The 20,709-nt window shown below is 42.0% G+C and overlaps 1 long non-coding RNA gene across 2 annotated transcripts in view; it reads left to right on the forward strand.

The window, feature by feature from the left end:
• LOC138884244 (uncharacterized) overlaps positions 1-20,709 on the forward strand; it is a 64,042-nt gene that overhangs the window by 34,739 nt on the left and 8,594 nt on the right. For both annotated transcript variants that reach the window (XR_011404422.1, XR_011404423.1), the window contains exons 3-4: positions 4,494-4,551; positions 9,751-9,820. This is a non-coding gene — a long non-coding RNA (uncharacterized lncRNA). The remainder of the gene's footprint in view (positions 1-4,493; positions 4,552-9,750; positions 9,821-20,709) is intronic.

Raw genomic sequence — 20,709 nt, forward strand, 5'->3', positions numbered from 1 at the left:
TTGTTGTCTCAAGGCCTGTCACCTCTCGTCTCTTCCTTTACTTGACTATACACTCTATAATACTGTCATTTTTTTATCTGCCATTGTCATCCATGTATCACATTTTACTCATAATGCTTCATTATCTCTCTTCTTATTTCCCTGCTAACATTTCTATCTATCACTTTATTCTGAAAAATTTAACAAGATGTTCTTTTGCTTTTATCTCCCCTTGCTCCATCTACTGGCTCTTCGGGTTGCTTAACATTCTTGCACTAGGGACGAGAGCCACACTTAGGTAATATTTATCCCTTCAAGGCTTCTAGTGCCTATCTTTGTAGTACTCAAATCTAGTTGTACTATTTTAGAGTGCACCATCTGGGTGTCTCACAAGGAGATTTTGTTAGCACATTTACAATATCATTCAATGTAAACTAACACAAACAATACATTCACCATTTTGGGTTACTCTAACCCCAGCCGGATCCAGATATCCCGTCTTTTCCTTAAACTATATTTGTTGGCTCCGATGGAGCATAATTGAGATGGGTGTGACTAATTGTACACAGCTCTGTTACAATTGAAGGTATCTCAAAATGCTTATATTTCTCTGCTTGAATTGTAGATATTGTTAATCTTCGTTAACTGGGTACCTCGTACCCTTCTTTACCTTGCTTCTTTTACTTGTTGAAACTTGTGTCTACCTTCTGATTCTCTTATTCCTTTTTACCTTAAGAGTGGATAGACATTCTTGCCTTAGGTATCCTTATAAAGAAACACACATGTCTTATTACCCACATGATCTGCTGAATACCTCATATTTATCCATCATAAGCATGATGCAAAAATCGAGTTCATCTGACTCAATTATTCCACAGCTATATCTCTTACCAACCGTATTTTTGGATGTAGGCATCGTCGTATTATGAATAAGATAGAGTTAGGAAATTGAGTTCTTACAATTAAGCTCTACCACACGATCTAGTGTAAGAAGAAAGGGTGACAGTCCTAAATGCCCTGTAGCCTCCTGCTTATAATTATGGTGCACAACAAACCCATAAACAAGACTCTACTAGACATCGCTTGCAGACTCCCTAGGACAGAACTACTCTGATACCACTTTTATCACGACCCAAATAGATGGGCCGCGACGGGCACCCAGTACCTCACTCAACCGAGTACCAACGTAACATATCTTTCTTATTACATCATCATAGGTAAATGGGCCAAAAGGGGTGTCATGAGATAACCTGAGTAAACATGAGGGAATACCCGATATAGAATGACCCAACCTTATATAGAAACTCATACTTGTGACATACGGGCCTATAAGGCCAATGCAATCCATTATAAACTTAACATATAGGCTGACAAGGTCATACAAGTATCCGTATACATGACATCTGTCTACAAGCCTCTAAGAGTACATACTTATCATAAAGATAGGGACAGGGTCCCACCATACCAAATAATACACGTCTAAATCATATTGACCAAACAAGCAACTTTGGACAAATGGAGCGTACCAACATCTTCCGCTGAGCTGATAGACTACTTGGAGGACTATCAACCTGTCTATTGGGATCTGCGGGCATGAAATGCAGCGTCCCTAGGCAAAAGGGAAGCCAATACAAATAATGTACCGAGTGTGTAAGGAATGAAAATCAGTAAATAATAGACAGTAGACATGAGGGAAACATGGAGTAAAAGACTCGATGTATAAGTCTGGATAATTTTGTAAATCATGTAGTGCCTATAGTGCCATGCATATGCGTATGAATGTCATGTCGTGCATAGTTACATGTGTTCATAATATCATCAAGCCTCTGAGGGCATCTCATCATATCATTTCGGCCACTGTGGCTAAAATTATCAACGTATACTAGCTGATCTGGTGGTGGTGTGTATATAACGCTGTAAACTTTTTCCATATCCCATATACATATAATATACATATATATATGCATATATAACGCCATCTGGTCATGGGTCAATATAAATAAAGGCACTACGTCGATAAAATCTTTTGGAGTGTCATAAGACTATTATGCCTTTTATTAATTTCATGAAATAAACTTTATCAACTTATGTATTTTCTGACACCCACGAACAAATGATAGAATAATATGACACATAGAGAATCAAGAACATATGCATCTCTATCATTTCTATGAATAGAGTCATTTATGGAAGTTGTGCATTTGCTCGTTTAGTTTATACCGCATGAATCATGCCAAAAGGTAAGAAGGGATAGCCTTAGCATACCTCAACCGATTCTCTTGACAATCCCTTATACACCCGTTGATTGCGACAACACGTAACGGCGGATCAAATTAGGGGAAAATCCGTAAGATATTATCGAAAAAGATTGCACCGTACTCCTTTAGAATTGCAAAATTTCACGTTACTAAGATGCTAAGAATTCTCGTTTGAATTATTGAAGATGCTTATGAGATTTTGTTGAATTGTTGAAGATGAAAATTCTCACGTTAACATGAATATGCATCTCTCTTTATGAAGTAAGAAGATCTTTAAATGTGTAAACTCCAATTGCCTAGAATTGAAATTCCCTTAGACTTGCAAATGGAACATATGTATTCTGATGACTATATTGGAGTTTTTATTAAAAAGGGTGGTCCCAACTTTAGGATGACTTGGCCAAAAGATCTTCTAGTTGTGACGCCAAGTACATGACATAAGAGTCATTTTTAGCCAAAGCTACTTTGTTGCCACATGGGGGAATTTGTCCCCACCTATTAATTATCCGCAAATCCTTAATTGCATGCTTAATCTCCCATTAAACCAATAATTAATCAATTACCTACATAATTAAGAATTATCTCAAATTACTTAAAATAATACTCATTTTTAACGCAATTTATACATCATACTGTCATGGTCATATGGTACCTTGTATGGCACTAGTCCATAAATACCGAATATTATAGCTCGGACCATATTTTATCCCGAATTGTCAAACTTCGACGAAACTCATTTCTTCAATCCGTTTACCCTCTCACCTTCACAAATTTACTTATCACTTGTTTTAAATAGCATATATGTTTATAACCTGAAAAATAATCTCATTCCCGGGCTTTTGTCAATTTACTTATGGCGCGCTTTCACGTACGAAAACATGGAGTGTAACACTAAAGGCCTCCTTGCCTAGCTACTCCATTTTCTCTTCGTAATCATGGTTAGGCCTCCGCATTTGCAAGCAACTTCTAGGTACACCTTCAGGATCGCAAACCCTTCTTCTCGTTCGTGAAGGGCAATCAGCCGCCTATCCAAATCCCTTCTTCGCGATCGTGGGACCATTTTTGCGATCGCAAACAACACCAAGTCACCAGCACACCGGCAGTTTTCAGCCTAGTTCAAACATGCTTCGGGTGGTCCGTAACACACCTGAGCCACCTAGGACCTCGTCCAAATGCGCCAAAAAGTCCATAAACATATTGCGAACTTACTCGAAGCCTCGAAACACATAAAACAATACCAAAATCAAGAAGCGCACCTCAAGACCTCATTAATCAACTTCTAAGCTTCAAACTCATTTTACCCAACTTCGAACACGTCAAAACATACTTAGACAACTCAGAATGACACCAAATTATATGCACAAGTCATAAATCATAGTACAAATCTATTCCAAGGTTTGAAATCCCGAATAAACACTGATAACACCAAATTCCACTTTAGGTCAAACATAAAAAATTCTAAAACCTTCAAAATGCAAACTTTCAACAATAAGCGCCGAAATGCTCTCGCCCCACCCGAAACTCAATCTGAACTTTCTCCCAAGTACAAAATCATCATACAACTCTATTAGAACCTTCAAATCCTTATTCAACTTAAACCCTTTCAAAGGCAAACCCACTATCCCCGCAGATCATAAAATAGTAAAAGAACATACGAGAAGTCTTAAATAGGAAAACGAGGATCTATAAAGCAAAATGACTAGTCAGGTCATTAAAGTGGAGCGCATAAGTTGTTCGTACGTTAATATTATTAGCATGTGAGTTGTTCGTGCAGCACATGAGTTATCCATGCAGCGTGTGGAGAGGGTTCATCCCCCTAGGATCACCCTCTCATGTTTCTCTCTTGATGGTGCACACACGGTTATTGAGGAAACAGATCAGTGATTTGGTATGGATATGGAAAGGTTGAGGAATGCCAGGCCAGTATTATTTGTTGGAATTTCATTTCATCTTTACTTGAAATTTCCATGAGTCATTATCTGATTTATCTCTATATCATCGTATATGCTGTACCATTGACTGAACAGACATTATGAGTAATTTTTCACACACACACAGAGATAGTCCTTTTAGTACCTTATATTTTATCACATTACTATTATGTACTTGTTGGATTTATGAAACTGTACAAGTTATAGCAGGCATCATTTATAATTCTTGCTTCTTTTACCTCGCCGAGGTTAGTTATGATATTTATTGAGTACATTGGGTTGGTTGTACGCATACTACACTCTGCACTTAAATGTACAAATCCAGGTGTGGGGGCCAGTTATCAGCAGTAGATTTGCTTATTGGACTAGCTTCGAAAGGAGAGGTAAAGCTGCATTCTTGGCCGCAGTTTTGACTTGTCTTTTCTTATGTATTATTGTATCAGTTCAGATGGTATTACTGTTTAGTTTTAGAATTGTATTTTGTTGTAGAGATCATGACTCTATAGTTACCAGTTTCTAGGTGATTTACCTTGTAGTAGTAGTATTTAGTTATATTGTGATTCCAGACTAATGTTATTTGTATAAGTTCCATTGTTCTGGTTCTTTATTGTTATGTTTCAGCTTGTCTATCCGATGTGTTAGGCTCCATCATGATGGGTTGGAATTTTGGGTCGTGACACTAATCGTTGAGTAGGAAGGCTGAGAGCATGGGGAGTCTTGCTTATATTCCAGTTGGGGAGAGACCATTAGCATTGGATGTTTAGGCATTAGCCAACCGGTTTGTGAGGTTGGATATTTTAGAGTCCAGTGCTTGCATGGTTTCACATTTTTCTTTATTTTAGCGCATCAAAGTGTTTAGGTGTAAAAGGAGGTGTGACAAGTATGATGATCCTCATTTTTTTTTCTTTAAGGACATGGTGTAGCATAATGATGCCAAGGAGGAGAATATTGGAGATGATGGGGTATTGAGACTACAGGGTCGGTTCTGTGTTCCGAATGTCAATGGGTTGCATTAGTTGATTCCTGAGGAGGCCCATAGTTTGTGGTATTCCATTCATTCGGGTGCCACAAAGATGTATTAGTATTTAAGACAGCACTATTGGTGGCGGAGGATAAAGAAAGACATTGTTGAGTATGTTGCTTGGTGTTTGAACTGTCAGCAGGTGAAGTATGAGCATTAGATATCTGGTGGTTTGCTTTAGAGGCTTGATATTCTGGAGTGGAAGTGGGAGCATATCATGATGTATTTCATAGTTGAACTTCCATGGACCTTGAGGGGATTTGATGTAGTGTGGGTCACTGTGGACAGACTGACCAAGTATGCACACTTCATTCCAGTTATGACTACCTACTCTACAAAGCAAATGGCTCAGATTTACATTCGTGAGATTGTTCGCCTTCATGGTGTGGCCGTGTCTATTATCTCGTATCGAGGAACTTAGTTTAAGCTGCATTTTTTAGGGGTAGTGCAGTGAGAGTTGGGCACGTAGATTGAGCCGAGTACAACATTTTATCCCCAAACGGATAGGTAGACCAAGCGCACTATCCAAATTTTGGAGGACATGCTACATGCACGTGTTATTGATTTTGGGGTTTCATGGGATCAGTTCCTTCCATTAGTAGAGTTCGCTTACAACAATAACTATCAATCGAGTATCCAAATGTCTCATTATAAGGAATTATACAGGAGGCGACGTCGTTCTACGGTTGGTTGGTTTGAGCTGGTTTGAGCCCGGGGAGGATAGGTTGTTGGGTGCTAATTTGGTCAGTGATGTTTTCGAAAAGGTGAAGTTGTTTCAGGAACGACTTCGTACAACGTAGTCCATGAAGAAGAGTTATACAAACAAGAAGGCTCGTGATAGTGCACATATGGTAGGTGAGAAGGTTCTACTCAGAGTTTTGCCTATGAAGGGTGTGAAGAGGTTTGGAAAGAAGGGAAAGTTGAGCCTTAGGTATGTTGCCCGTTAGAGGTGCTTGAGAGAGTTGGAGAGGTGGCCTACAGACTTGCCTTTCCACCTAGTCTATCGGGAGTTCACCTAGTGTTTCATGTTTCTATGCTCCGAAAGTATTATAGTGATCTGGAACATATTTTGAACTTCAGCATGGTGCAGTTTAATGGGATTTGACTTATGATGTGGAGCCGGTGGCCATTTTGGATTGGCAGGTTCGAAATTTGAGGTCAAAGAATATAGCATCAGTGAAGGTTCACTAGAGAAGTCAGCCGGTCAAGGAGGATACTTGGGAGACCGAGCAGGAGATGTGAAGGAAATATCCTCACCTTTTTTAAGACTCCATGTATGATTCTAGACCCATTCGAGGGAAAATATCTGTTTAAGAAGGAGATAATGTAATGACTCAGTCAGTAGTTTTGAGTATTTTAGCCTCGTTTCCCATGTTTGATGCTTTACTTATGTGTATTTGTGGTTATGTGGCTTATCGGGGTAGTTGGTTTGGTTTCAGGGAAGATTAAGAGTGAATTCGGATACACAGTCTCAAGGTTGGAAACTTAAATTGTAAGAGTTGACCAGAGTTTGACTTTTGTGTAGAAGATTCCATAATGGAGGTTTTATGGTTCCAATAGCTTCGTACGGTGATTTTGGACTTATCCATATGTCCGGGTTGGGATTTGGACATTTGTACGTTGGTTTGGTACTTTTTGCCGAAAGTTGGAAAATTAAAGGTTGTGCAGATTGATAGGTTTGATCGTTAGTTGACTTTATTGATATCAGGTTTGGATTTTATTTTTGAGAGTTGGAATAGGATTGTTGTGTCATTTGGGACTTGCATGCAAAATTTGAGGTCATTCAGGTTTGGTTTGATGAGATTCGTCATGAGTTCTGGAAATTGGAAGTTTATTAGTTCCTTAGGCTTGAATCATGATGCGATTCATTATTTTGATGTTTTTTATGTGATTTGCGGTTGTGACTAGGTTCGTGCTATATTTTGGGATTGGTTGGTATGGTTGGACGAGGTACCGGGGGGCTTCGGGTGTGTTATGGATTGGTTTCAGCTTGCTTTGGAATTGTGTTGCATGGCTGAAGAGTTGCCAAGTCTGGTGCATTCACACTTGCCAAGGACTAGTCGCAGATGCTTGTCCGCAGGTGTAGGCAAGAGGGTCTTAAAATCGGACTAGGCTGGATTCAGGGAAGATTACAGGTGCAGAAGCCCTGCGTAGGTGCGTGGTCGCATCTGTGAGGCATGGCCGCAGATGCACAAGCACAAATGTATGGAGTTGGCCGCAAAAGCAAAATTCCTAAGGATTGGGATAAATCGTAGATGCGTCATTCTTTCCACAGAAGCAGAGCCGCAGATGCGGTCGAGTGACCGCATATGCAGAATCACTGGCGGACTTTATATTTCGAAGGATTTGGTCATTTTTCATTATTTAGGGTTATGGAGCTCGGTTGGAGGCCCTTTATGGGATACATTTTACTGCAATTGAAGAAGTAAGTGAAGTTTATTCAATTTGATGATAGATAAACATTACCTATAGATTATTACACCTAGTTAATGTGAATTTAAGGTGAAATTTGGGGATTTTTTACTACGGTTTTGGAGAGTGTAAATTGGTGGTTTGAGGGTCGATTCGAGGTTGGATTTGGATGAAACACATATATTGGGACTCGTATGTTTGGAATTTGTGAGTTTTGTAGGGTTCTGAGGTGCGGTCCCGAGGTTGACTTTGCATATTTGATTCAAGATCTTAGTTTTATCATTTGGAATTGGTTTTGATGGTTTTTATTGATGATATTAAGTTGTTTTGATTAGATTCGAGTCGATCGGAGATCGATTCGCGTGGAAAGGTCTTTTTAGAGTATTGATTCCTGCATTTTGAGGTAAGTAACATAACTAAACTTGGAATTGAGAGTATTTATCCCGGAGAACTATGATAATTTGAGATGTGTTGTGGGTAATGGCATGTGTGCGTGCCCCGGGTATTCATGAACCGGGTGGTTTTTAGACTATTATGGGACTTATTTTGCTATCATGCCTCGTTATATCCATATTTTTCTAAACCTGTATGATTAATTGAGTTATGATTCATATTAGAAATCATATCTAGGCTATGTGCTTATTTGATTGAGACAAGATAGGGCTATTCTTGTTGTTTCTGAGTGATTTTCCTTAATTGTACACATACTCTCAGTTATGATGTTATATCCGTGTATTATATCCCCATCTAAATGCTTTCTTATTTGAGTCCTTACATGTTGATACCGATTTGTGTAACACTGTTGCATTGAGTATTGTGATGTGTAATTAACTGAGACTTAAGTGGTTGATGATTGAGCTTGGTCCAAAGATCCACTTTGGTATTGATTTGAGGTAATGTGTACACCATGCCTATATTGGGCTAAGAAGTACTGATTGGGGCGACACATGCACCAGGCCCCACTATAAGGCTATGTGACATTGGTTAGCGCTTGGACCAGGATCTGCCACTCCGGAGTCTAATATTACAGTAAACGCAGGCATAATGATTTATACGTGCTATGGTGAGGGGCATTTATATCAGGAACCAGTACAGTGTTGAGTGTAGTTATGTGTGATGGTGAGGGGACTTGTGCCAGACACCGTGAGCATGTTGAGTGTGGTTATTCTTGATGGTTTTACTGTGATGATATTTAAATGACATGTATATTTGACATGTAGGCATAAAGATGTAGTTTCCTCATGCTATTTAGTAAATGAAATATCTTATCTGTGTTGAGCTCTAACTATTTTACTTGAAAAACATGTTTAAATTCCTATAATGTGAACGAGCTGAACATGATACCATTGAGTTGTTTTACTTATATTGCTTCTTTTATATCCCGAGTTAGAGTTGCAGCTTCAGCTGCTAGTTCTATCATAACCGCACCTGCGGTTTGGGGTTCCGCAGTTGCGCCGCCAAAGAAGCGGCTCAGAGGCCACAGAAGCAAAATTGAGGGAGGTCAGCAATTTTCGCAGATGTGGCAGAATTTCCGCAGAAGCGGGAGAATTTCCACAGAAGCGGTACCGCATCTGCGAGTTGGAGACCGTAGGTGCGGAAATTGGCCTTTAAGTGAAAGTTGCAGATGCAATGAAGCCCTCGCAGAAGCTGGACCACAGATGCTGTCCCAGAGCCGCAAATGCGTAAATCACTAGGCAGAACATATAAATTCTTGTCTTCGCGAAATTTAGCCATTTTTCATCTTTTCAAAACGGGAAGAAGCTTGGGGAGCACTTTTCAAGAGGGATTTTCAGAGAAGTTCATTGGGGTAAGTCTTTGGTCCCTAAACTCGTTATTGGATTGATATATGTCAATTTAAGCATGAAAAATTAAGGAAAATCAGTGGTAATGGGGGGGGGGGGTTAGGGCTTGTCTAATTGGAGACCTTTGAGTAATGATTTGAGGGACAAATTGATGTCCGATTTTGGTACTTTTGATATGAATGAACTTGTGAGAGCGCGAGGTTTCTTGAAGTATAAATTTTACCTTTCGAGTCATGAGCCCGAGGGGTGTTTTGGTCATTTTACCCAATTTCGCATATTAGCTTAGAATTTAATTGTAGAATTATTTACTTGAAGTGTTATTTACATTATGAAATTTAATTGAATAGATTTGGGCCATTTGGAGTCGAGTACTCGTGGCAAGAACGTGGTCTCGGGTTGATTTTGAGCCGGTTCGAGGTAAGTGGCTTGTCTAACCTTGTGTGGGGGACCTTCCCCTTTGGATTGATATATTTGGTAATTGAAATGACTTGTAGTAAGGTGACGAGTGCGTACTTTTGCTAATTGTTGGAAATCCGATTTTCTTTGAGCAATTACTAGTATGTTTCCTTTTCTGTTTCTATTACCTGCACTATTAAGCCTATTGTTAGCTTAGGAAAGCATGTCTAAGTGACTTAATTGCTTTATTTTCTCAATCTGCCTTACCTGAATTCTGTGCAGCATGCTAGGCTAGAATTACTTGTTGCCTTATTATGAAATTTTGCCATTTCTGTATATTTTTCTGTTGCTGCTGTGTATTTATTTTGGGACTACGGATGTGGGATTCCGGTAGCTCCCTCTTATCTGTTTATTTTGGGACTACAGATGTGGGATTCCGATAGATCCCCCTGCACAGTTATATGGAACTACAGGAATGCACCCGGGAGATTCCCTTAGTACTGGGTATTTACATTTGGGACTACGGAACGGGATTCCGGTAGATCCTCGCGCACTATGAGTTGGACTATGGGACAGGATTCCGGGAGATCCATTTTATATGCACATATGGGACTACAAGACGGTATCCTGGGAGATCCACGATTGTTATTATTGGTGCTGAGCTGTATTTCTTTTCCGTGTTTACCTTGCTTCGGTATAGTTGTTGCTGTCATGTATATCCTGTGTTATTTTCACTGTTGTACTTATTTATACTGTTTTATTCTATACTGATAAACTTATATTTTTGTTTAACCTTAGTAGGGCCTTGACCTTCCTCGTCACTACCCAACCGAGGTTAGGCTTGACACTTATTGAGTACCGCTGTGGTGTACTCATGCCCCTTCTGCGCATGTTTTTCATGTGTACATCCAGGTACCACTACTCAGGCCTACCATCCTTTAGGGAGGTGACTGCTCTAGAGACTTCGAGGTACATCTGCCGCGTCCGCAGGCCGAGGAGTCCCTTTCTATTCTAGCTGTTAAACATTTCCTTTTTGTATTTTCTTTCTTGTTAGATATTCTGGAGTTAGAGTATTAGATATTTCAAAGACTTGTGTTTCCGTGAGTTTCCGGGTTTTGGGATAGTGTACTTGGTTTTGAGAATGTTGTGTTGTATATGCCGAGCGGCATTATAACTATCGTTTGCATTCAGTTATTTTGGTTTTGATTATTTCTTCCGCAAGTTTCGTTATGTTCCGCATTTGTCAGGCTTACCTAGTCGTAGAGACTAGGTGCTATCACGACAGTTCACGGAGGGCGAACTGTAGTCGTGACACTTTCTAGGAAAGCACACAGTTTCAAAACAACAATGAACTCAATAAAGCTGAACTTAATAATCTCAACAGTGAAAATATCATGAAATATCTGAGTAAACAACGGTAATACTACTATGACCATCCCAAATATGTGGTGTCAACGAGCATATGAGCACTACTGAATATCATAATACAAGTCCAAAATCCTCAATACAACTATCTCAACAATAGAACAATAATAACATAAATAAATGAAAGTGGACTTCAAGGTCTGCGGGTGACATATCAGCTACCTCGTAGTCTCCCAAAAGCTGGTGCCAACATAACTCTATTAATAACCGCGTCTGGAAGTACCTTAATCTGCTCACGATGTGTAAAGTATAGTATGAGTACAACCAACCCCATGTACGCAATAAGTAACAAACCTAACCTTGGGCTGAAAGCAGTGATGAGCTAAAAATAAATAGTCAGTAATTCTTTCTGTCAACCATCCAAATTCATCCTGAGGCCTACGGGACCTCAACCAAAGGCACCAACAAGTCACAAACCACTATCCAAACTCTTACCAATCCTTAAACACCTAAAACAACATCGAAACCTCGAATTAACCATGGATTCAAGCCTAAGAACTTCAAAATTCTCAAAATACGCTTTCGATTAAAAAGTCTATCAAACCTCGTCATGACCTGAAATTTTGCGCACAGGTCACATTCAACACTACGAAGCTACTCCAACTTCCGGAATTCCATTCTGACCCTCGGATCAAAATCTCACTATCGGACAGGAAACTTAAAAAATTCAACTTTCAACATTTCAAACCTAAATTAGCTACGGACCTCCAAAACACAATCCGAACACGCTCCTAAACCCGAAATCACCCAACGGAGCTAACAGAACTATCAGATTTCCATTCCGAGGCCATCTTCACATTGTTCCGACTACGGTCAACTTTCCAACACCTAAGCTCTCATTTAGGGACTAAGTGTCCCAAAACTCTCCGAAACTTGAAACTGAACATTCCGGTAAATCAAAAATAGCAGAAATAAACTTGGAAAAAATAGTTAATAGGGGATCGGGGCATTAATTCTTAAGACGATCGGCCGGGTCGTCACATCCTCCTACACTTAAACATTCGTTCGTCCTCGAACAAGCATAAAGACATACCTGAAGTAGTGAAAAGATGAGGGTAACGGCTGTGCATATCCTGCTCGGTCTCCCAAGTTGCCTCCTTGACCGGCTGACCTCGCCATTGAACCTTTACCGATACAATGTTCTTTGACCTCAGCTTTCTACCATGCATGTCCAATATTGCCACTGGCTCCTCAATATAAGATAAATCCTTGTCCAACTGGACTGAATTGAAGTCCAACACGTATGACGGGTCACTGTGATACCTCCGGAGCATTGAAACATGAAATACCGAATGAACTCCTGCCAAGCTGGGAGGTAAAGCAAGCTCATAAGCAACCTCCCAACACACATCAATATCTCAAAAGGACCAATAAACCTCAAACTCAACTTCCCTTTCTTCCCAAATCTCATAACGCCCTTCATAGGCGAAACCCAAAGTAGAACCCGCTCTCCAACCATATAGGAAACATCACGAACCTTCTGGTTCGCATAGGTCTTCTGTCTGGACTGGGCTGTATGGAGTCTATCCTAAATCACCTTGACCTTCTCCAAAGCATCCTGAACAAACTCTATGCCCAATAGTCTAGCCTCACCCGGCTCAAACCAACCCACCGTGGATCTACACCGTCTCCCATATAAATCCTCATATAAAGCCTCATTCGGTGCCATCTGAATGCTGGACTGATAGTTGTTGTTGTAAGCAAACTCCGCCAATGGCAAGAACTGATCCCAAGACCCTCCAAACTCAATCACACGCATGGAGCATATCCTCAAGAATCTGAATAGTGCGCTCGGACTGTCCGTCCGTCTAAGGGTGAAATGTTGTACTCAACTCCACCCGAGTACCCAACACATGCTAAACGGCCCTCCAGAACCGTGATGTGAACTGAGTACTCTATCAGATATGATAGACACTGGAATACCATGCAGACGAACAATCTCCCGGATATAAATATCCGCCAACCGCTCCGAAGAATAAGTAGTACACACAGGAATGAAATGAGCGGACTTGGTCAGCCGATCTACAATCACCCAAATAGCATCAAACTTGTCAAAGTCCGTGGGAGCCCAACTACAAAGTCCATGGTGATTCGCTCCCACTTCCACTCCGGAATCTCTATTTGTTGAAGCAATCCAACCAGCCTTTGGTGCTCATACTTCACCTGCTGACAGTTGAGGCACCGAGCTACAAACCCAACTATCTTTCATCATCCGCCTCCACCAGTGGTGCTGCCTCAAATCCTGATACATCTACGCGGCACCCGGATGAATGGAATACCGCAAGCTATGAGCCTCCTCTAGAATCAACTCTCGAAGTCCATCAACATTGGGTACACAAATCCGACCTTGCATCCTCAATACCCCATCATCACCAATAGTCACATCTCTGGCATCAACGTGCTGAACCTTGTCCTTGAGGACAAGCAAATGAGGGTCATCATACTATCGCTCCCTGATACGATCAAATAAGGAAGACCGAGAAACCACGCAAGCTAGAACCCGACTGGGCTCTAAAAGATCCAATCTCACAAACTGGCTAGCTTACGCCTGAATATCCATCGCCATAGGCCTCTCAGATGCTGGTAAATAAGCCAAACTCCCCAAACTCTCTGCCCCGCGACTCAAAGCATCGACCACCATATTGGTCTTGCCCGTGTGATACATAATAGTGATGTCATAGTCCTTCAACAACTCTAACCACCTCCTCTGGCGCAAATTTAGGTCCTCTTGCTTGAACAGGTGCTGCAAGCTCCGATGGTCAGTATAAATCTCACAAGGCACACCATATAAGTAATGACGCCAAATTTTTAGGGCATGAACAATGATAGCTAACTCAAGGTCGTGAACAGGGTAGTTTTTCTCATGTATTTTCAACTGTCTGGACACGTAGGCAATCACCATACCGTCCTGCATCAACACCGCTCTGAGGCCAACCCTCTAGGCATCATAATAGACCGTATAAGACCCCAAACTTGTATGCAATATCAAAACTGGGGTGGTAGTCAAAGCTGTCTTGAGCTTCTGAAAGCTCGCCTCACACTCCTCTGTCCACTGAAACGGAGCACCCTTCTGGGTCAAGCTGGTCATAGAGGCTGCAATCGATGAAAACCCCTCCACAAAACGACGGTAGTAACCCGCCAAGCCAAGGAAGCTACGTATCTCTGTAGCTGAGGATGGTCTGGCCCAACTCTGCATGGCCTCTATCTTCTTCGGATCCACCTGAATACCCTCACTCGATACCATGTGGCCTAAGAATGCCACTGAATCCAACCAAAACTCACATTTCGAGAACTTACTATATAACTTCTTCTCTCTTAGAGTGTAAAGCACAGTCCATAGGTGTTGCTCATGATCTTCCCGACTCTGGGAATACACTAGAATATCATCAATAAAGACAATGACGAACAAGTCAAGATACGGCCGGAACACACTGTGCATCAAATGCATAAAAGTTGCTAGGGCATTGGTCAACCCAAATGATATAACAAGGAACTCGTAATGACCATACCGAGTCCTGAAAGCAGTCTTTGGGATATCTGGCTCCCGAATCTTCAACTGATGGTAACCTAAGCGCAAGTCAATCTTAGAAAACACCCATGCGCCCTGAAGCTGGTCAAATAGATCATCAATACGAGGCAAAGGATAACAGTTCTTAACTGTAACTTTGTTCAACTGGCGATAATCAATACATATACGTATAAAACCATCCTTTTTCTTCACAAACAAGATGGGAGCACCCCAAGGTGATACACTAGGCCGAATAAAACCCTTATCAAGCAATTCCTGTAACTGATCCTTCAACTCAGGAGGAGCCATACGATACGGAGGAATAGAAATGGGCTGAGTGCCCGGCAACAGATCAATGCCAAAATCAATATCTCTATCAGGCGGCATGCCTAGAAGATCAGCTAGAAACACATCGGGAAAATCCCGTACTACTAGGACTGAATCAACTGAAGAGGTATCAATACTGACATCTCTCACATAAGCTAAATACACGTCGCACCCCTTCTCAACCATACACTGAGCTTTAAGAAAAGAAATAACTCTACTAGGAGTGTGATCTAAAGTACCCCTCCACTCAACACGCGGTACACCTAGCATAGCCAGCGTCACGGTTTTGGTGTGACAATCAATAATAGCATAATGGGGCGACAACTAGTCCATGCCCAAGATAATGTCAAAATCTACCATGCTGAGTAACAATAGGTCGGCTCTAGTTTCAAAACCAATAAGAGAAACCAAACACGACCGATAAACGCGATCCACAACAAGAGAATCTCCCACAGGAGTAGAAACATAAATAGGGGAACTCAAATAATCCCGAGATACACCCAAATGTGGAGCAATAAGAAGACACATAAGAATAAGTGGAGCCTAGATCGAATAGAACTGATGCATCTCTGTGACAAACCAGTATAATACTTGTGATGACAGAATCGGAGGCAACAACCTCGGTACAGGCAGGAAGGGCATAGTATCTGTCCTGGCCTTCCCCTCTAGGGCAACCTCTACCTCCCCGACCTCCACCTCTAGCTGGCTGAGCAGGTGGGGTAGCAACTAGAGTTGTAACCATAGCCTGAGAACTCTGCGGGGCACGCTGTGGCTGAGAAGTCTGTGAAGGTGCACCCCTCCCAAGTCTGGGGCAATCCCTCACCATATGACGTGTGTCACCACACTCAAAAAAAACTCTGGGAGGATATGGTGGCTGTGACTGGCTCGGACCAGGTCTACTAGACTGACCTCTGAAAACACCCCGCACGGGAGGCGTGCTAGATACTGGTGGTGCATAATAAGGCTCCTGAGGCCTAGGAGGAGCTGGAATACCACTGGCTACCAAAAGAGCTGAATGAACAGGGCGACTCATATCACCCCTACCATGACGACCTGCTGCTGGGGCACGGGCACCAGAGAAATGGCCTGACTCTCGAGACCTCTTGGACTCACTCTCCTCTCTCTCCCTAGCATGCATACCCTCAATCCTCCTAGCAATGCTCACCACCTGCTGATAAGAAATATCCATCTCCAACTCGCGATACATGCTAGACCTGATGTTGGGAATAAGGACCTCAATAAATCGACGAATCCTCTCGCGAACAGTAGAAACCAAGGCTAGTGCATGGCTAGCCAAACTGGTGTAACGGACAGCATACTCTGAGACAGTCATAGTACCCTGGCGCAAATGCTCAAACGCTATGCGCCATGCATCCCTAAGGCTCTGAGGAACATACTTTTTCAGGAATAGATCTGAAAACTGAGTCCAAGTCAGTGAAGCAACCTTATCTGAATTGTCTAACTCATAAGTGCGCCACCACTAGGCGGATCCTCGAAGCTGGAAACTAGTGAAGGAAACCCCGCTCGATGCTTGTATACCCATGGTACGAAGGATGCGGCAACTCTCATCCAGAAATCCCAGAGCATCCTCCGATGCTAGACCACTGAATACATGAGGCTTGTACCTCTCAAGCCTCAGCTGCTCCTCCATGGAAGTCGTTTCCCTGTCCTCGAGATGAACTGGCATTGCAGGTAGTACAGGAATAATCTCAGGGACCTTCCTAACATGCATTCGCTACTCAAGATTGCGGGCGGCGGGAGTCTGTGCTCCTCCCCCGGCCTGAGATGTGGCTGCAGCAAGGGGAATCAACCCTGCCTGAGCCAGAGTGGTGTACATGCTCATGAACTGTGCCAAAGTCTCCTGAAGGGCTGGAGTAGTGGTAACAGTGGGCATGTCAGGTGCCTGGACTCTGGCTGGAATCGCTGGTGGTACCTCGGCGGAAGCTCGCACAGGTGATCTGGCTGCACCACGTGCGCATCCTCAGCCTCTACCCCAGCCACGGCCTCTGACGGCTGCAGCAAGGAGCGTAGGTGCCTGATCATCTCGGGTATCACGTGTCCACACCATCTGTGAGAGAATAGAAGATAGAAGTTTAGAATTGTGATGTCAAAATATCATAAGACAAGGAAATCAAATGAAGTGGAATTTTCCTAACAGTTACATAGCCTCTCGTAGATAAGTATAGACGTCTTCGTACCGATCAACGAGACTCTAATAAACCGGCTTGTGATCCATGACTCCTATGAACCTAGAGCTATGATACCAACTTGTCACGACCCCAGTTTGTCCTCCGTGAATTGTCGTGGCAGCACCTAGTCTTTGCGACTAGGTAAGTCTAACAAATGCGGAACATAACAAAACTTGTGGAAGAAATAATCAAAACCATAATAACTGAATGGAAACGATAGTTATCATGCCGCTCGGCATTTACAACACAACATTCTCAAAACCAAGTACACTATCCCAAAACCCAAAAACTCATGGAAACACAAGTCTTTGGAATATCTAACAGTCTAATTCCAGAATATCTAACAAGAAAGAAAATATAGAAAGGCAATGTTTAACAACTAGAATAGAAAGGGACTCCTCGGCCTACATACACAGCAGATGTACCTCGAAGTCTCTAGAGCAGTCGCCTCCCTCAAGGATGGTAGGCCTGAGTAGCGGTACCTGGATCTGCACATGAAAAACATGCACAGAAGGGGCATGAGTACACCACAGCGGTACTCAGTAAGTGGCAAGCCTAACCTCGGTTGGGTAGTGACGAGGAAGGTCAGGGCCCCACTGAGGTTAAACAAAAATATAAGTTTATCAATATAGAATAGAACAGTATAAATAAGTACAGCAGTAAAAATAACACAGGATATATAGGACAACAACAACTATATCGAACACAGGATATATAGGACAACAACAACTATATCGAAGCAAGGTAAACACGGAAAGGAAATACATCTCAGTACCAATAATAACAATCGGGGATCTCCTAGGATACCGTCCTGTAGTCCCATATGTGCATATCCAATGGATCTCCCAGAATCCCGTCCCGTAGTCCAACTCATAGTTTGTGGGGATCTACCAGAATCCCGTTCCGTAGTCCCATATATAAATACCCAGTACTGGGAGAATCTACTAGGTGCATTCCCGTAGTTCCATATAACTGTTCAGGGGATCTACCGGAATCCCACATCCGTAGTCCCAAAATAAATACACAGCAACAACAGGAAAATATACAGAAATGGCAAAGTTCCATATTAAGGCAACAAATGATTCTAGCCTAGCATGCTGCACAGAATTCAGGTAAGGCAGATTGAGCAAATAAAGTAATTAAGTCACTTAGACATGCTTTCCTAAGCTAACAATAAGCTTAATAGTGCAGGTAATAGAAAAGAAAAGGAAACATACTAGCAATTGCTTAAAGAAAACCGGATTTCAAAACCCAGAAACTCACGGAAATACAAGCCTTTGGAATATCTAACAGTCTAACTCCAGAATATCTAACAAGAAAGAAAATATAGAAAGGCAATGTTTAACAGCTAGAATATAAAGGGACTCCTCGGCCTGCAGACGCGGTAGATGTACCTCGAAGTCTCTAGAGCAGTCGCCTCCCTCAAGGATGGTAGGCCTGAGTAGCGGTACCTGGATCTGTACATGAAAAACATGCGCATAAGGGGCATGAGTACACCACAACGGACTTAGTAAGTGCCAAGCCTAACCTCGGTTGGGTAGTGACGAGGAAGGTCAGGGCCCTACTGAGGTTAAACAAAAATATAAGTTTATCAATATAGAACATAACAGTATAAATAAGTACAGCAGTGAAAATAACACAGGATATACAGGACAACAACAACTATACCGAAGCAAGGTAAACACGATAAGGAAATACAGCTCAGTACCACTAATAACAATCGGGGATCTCCAAGGATACCGTCCTGTAGTCCCATATGTGCATATCCAATGGATCTCTTGGAATCCCGTCTCGTAGTCCAACTCACAATGCGCGGGGATCTACTGTAATCCCGTTCTGTAGTCCCAAATATAAATACCCAGTACTGGGAGAATCTACCGGGTGAATTCCCTTAGTTCCATATAACTGAGCAGGGGATGCCCACATCCGTAGTCCCAAAATAAATACACAGCAGCAACAGAAAAATATACAGAAATGGCAAAATTCCATATTAAGGCAACAAGTGATTCTAGCCTAGCATGTTGCACAGAATTCAGGCAAGGCAGATTGAGCAAATAAAGTAATTAAGTCACTTAGACATGCTTTCCTAAGCTAACAACACGCTTAATAGTGCAGGTAATAGAAACAGAAAAGGAAACATACTAGTAATTGCTTAAAGAAAACCGGATTTCCAACAATTAGCACAAGTACGCACTCGTCACCTCATGTACAAGGCATTTCAATTATCAAATATACCAATCCTAAGGGGAAGGTCCCTCACACAAGGTTAGACAAGCCATTTACCTCGAACCGGCTCAAAATCAATCCGAGACCATGTTCTTGCCACGAGTACTCGACTCCAAATGGCCTAAATATATTCAATTAAATTTCATAATGTAAATAACACTTCAACTAATTGATTCTACAATTAAATTCTAAGCTAATACGCGAAATTAGGTAAAATGACCAAAACACCCCTCGGGCCCACGTCTCAGAATTGGGTAAAATTTATATTTCCAGAAATCTCATGCTCTCAAGAGTTCAGTCATATCAAAAGTACCAAAATCGGACCTCAAAATTTGTCCCTCAAATCATTACTCAAAGGTCTCCAATTAGACAAGCCCTAACCCCCCCCCCCCAATTACCACTGATTTTTCTTAATTTTTCATGCTTAAATTGATAAAAATCACTCCAATAACGAGTTTAGGGACCAAAGACCTTACCCCAATGAACTCCTCTGAAAATCCCTCTTGAAAAGTGCTCCCCGAGCTTCTTCCCATTTTGAAAAGATGAAAAATGGCTAAATTTCGCGAAGGTAAGAATTTATATGCTCTGCCCAGCGATTTCCGCATTTGCGGCCCTGGGACTGCATCTGTGGTCCTGCTTCTGCGAGGACTTCGTCGCATCTGCGACTTTCACTTAAAGGCCAATTTCCGCACCTGCGTCTCCAAGTCGCAGATACGGTACCGCTTCTGCGGAAATTCTCCCGCATCTGCGAAAACTGTTGACCTCCCTCAATTTCGCTTTTGTGGCCTCTGAGCCGCTTTTGCAGTGCCGCACCTGCGGAACCCCAAACCGCAGGTGCGGTTATGATAGAACCAGCAGCTAAAGCTGCAACTCTAACTCCAAAATCTTTCCGTCAACCATCCGACTTCATCCTGAGGCCTCCGGGACCTCAACCAAAGGCACCAACAAGTCACAAACCACTATTCAAACTTGTACCAATCCATAAAACACCTAAAACAACATCGAAACCTCGAATTAACCATGGATTCAAGCCTAAGAACTCCAAAATTCTCAAAATACGCTTTCGATCAAAAAGTCTATCAAACCTCATCCAAATGACCTGAAATTTTGCACACACGTCACATTTAACATTACGAATTTACTCCAACTTCCGGAATTCCATTCTAAAACTCGGATCAAAATCTCACTATCGGACCGAAAACTTCAAAAATTCAACTTTAAGCATTTCAAGCCTA

This window comes from Nicotiana sylvestris, chromosome 12 (assembly GCF_000393655.2).
Source record: "Nicotiana sylvestris chromosome 12, ASM39365v2, whole genome shotgun sequence".
NCBI lineage: Eukaryota > Viridiplantae > Streptophyta > Magnoliopsida > Solanales > Solanaceae > Nicotiana > Nicotiana sylvestris.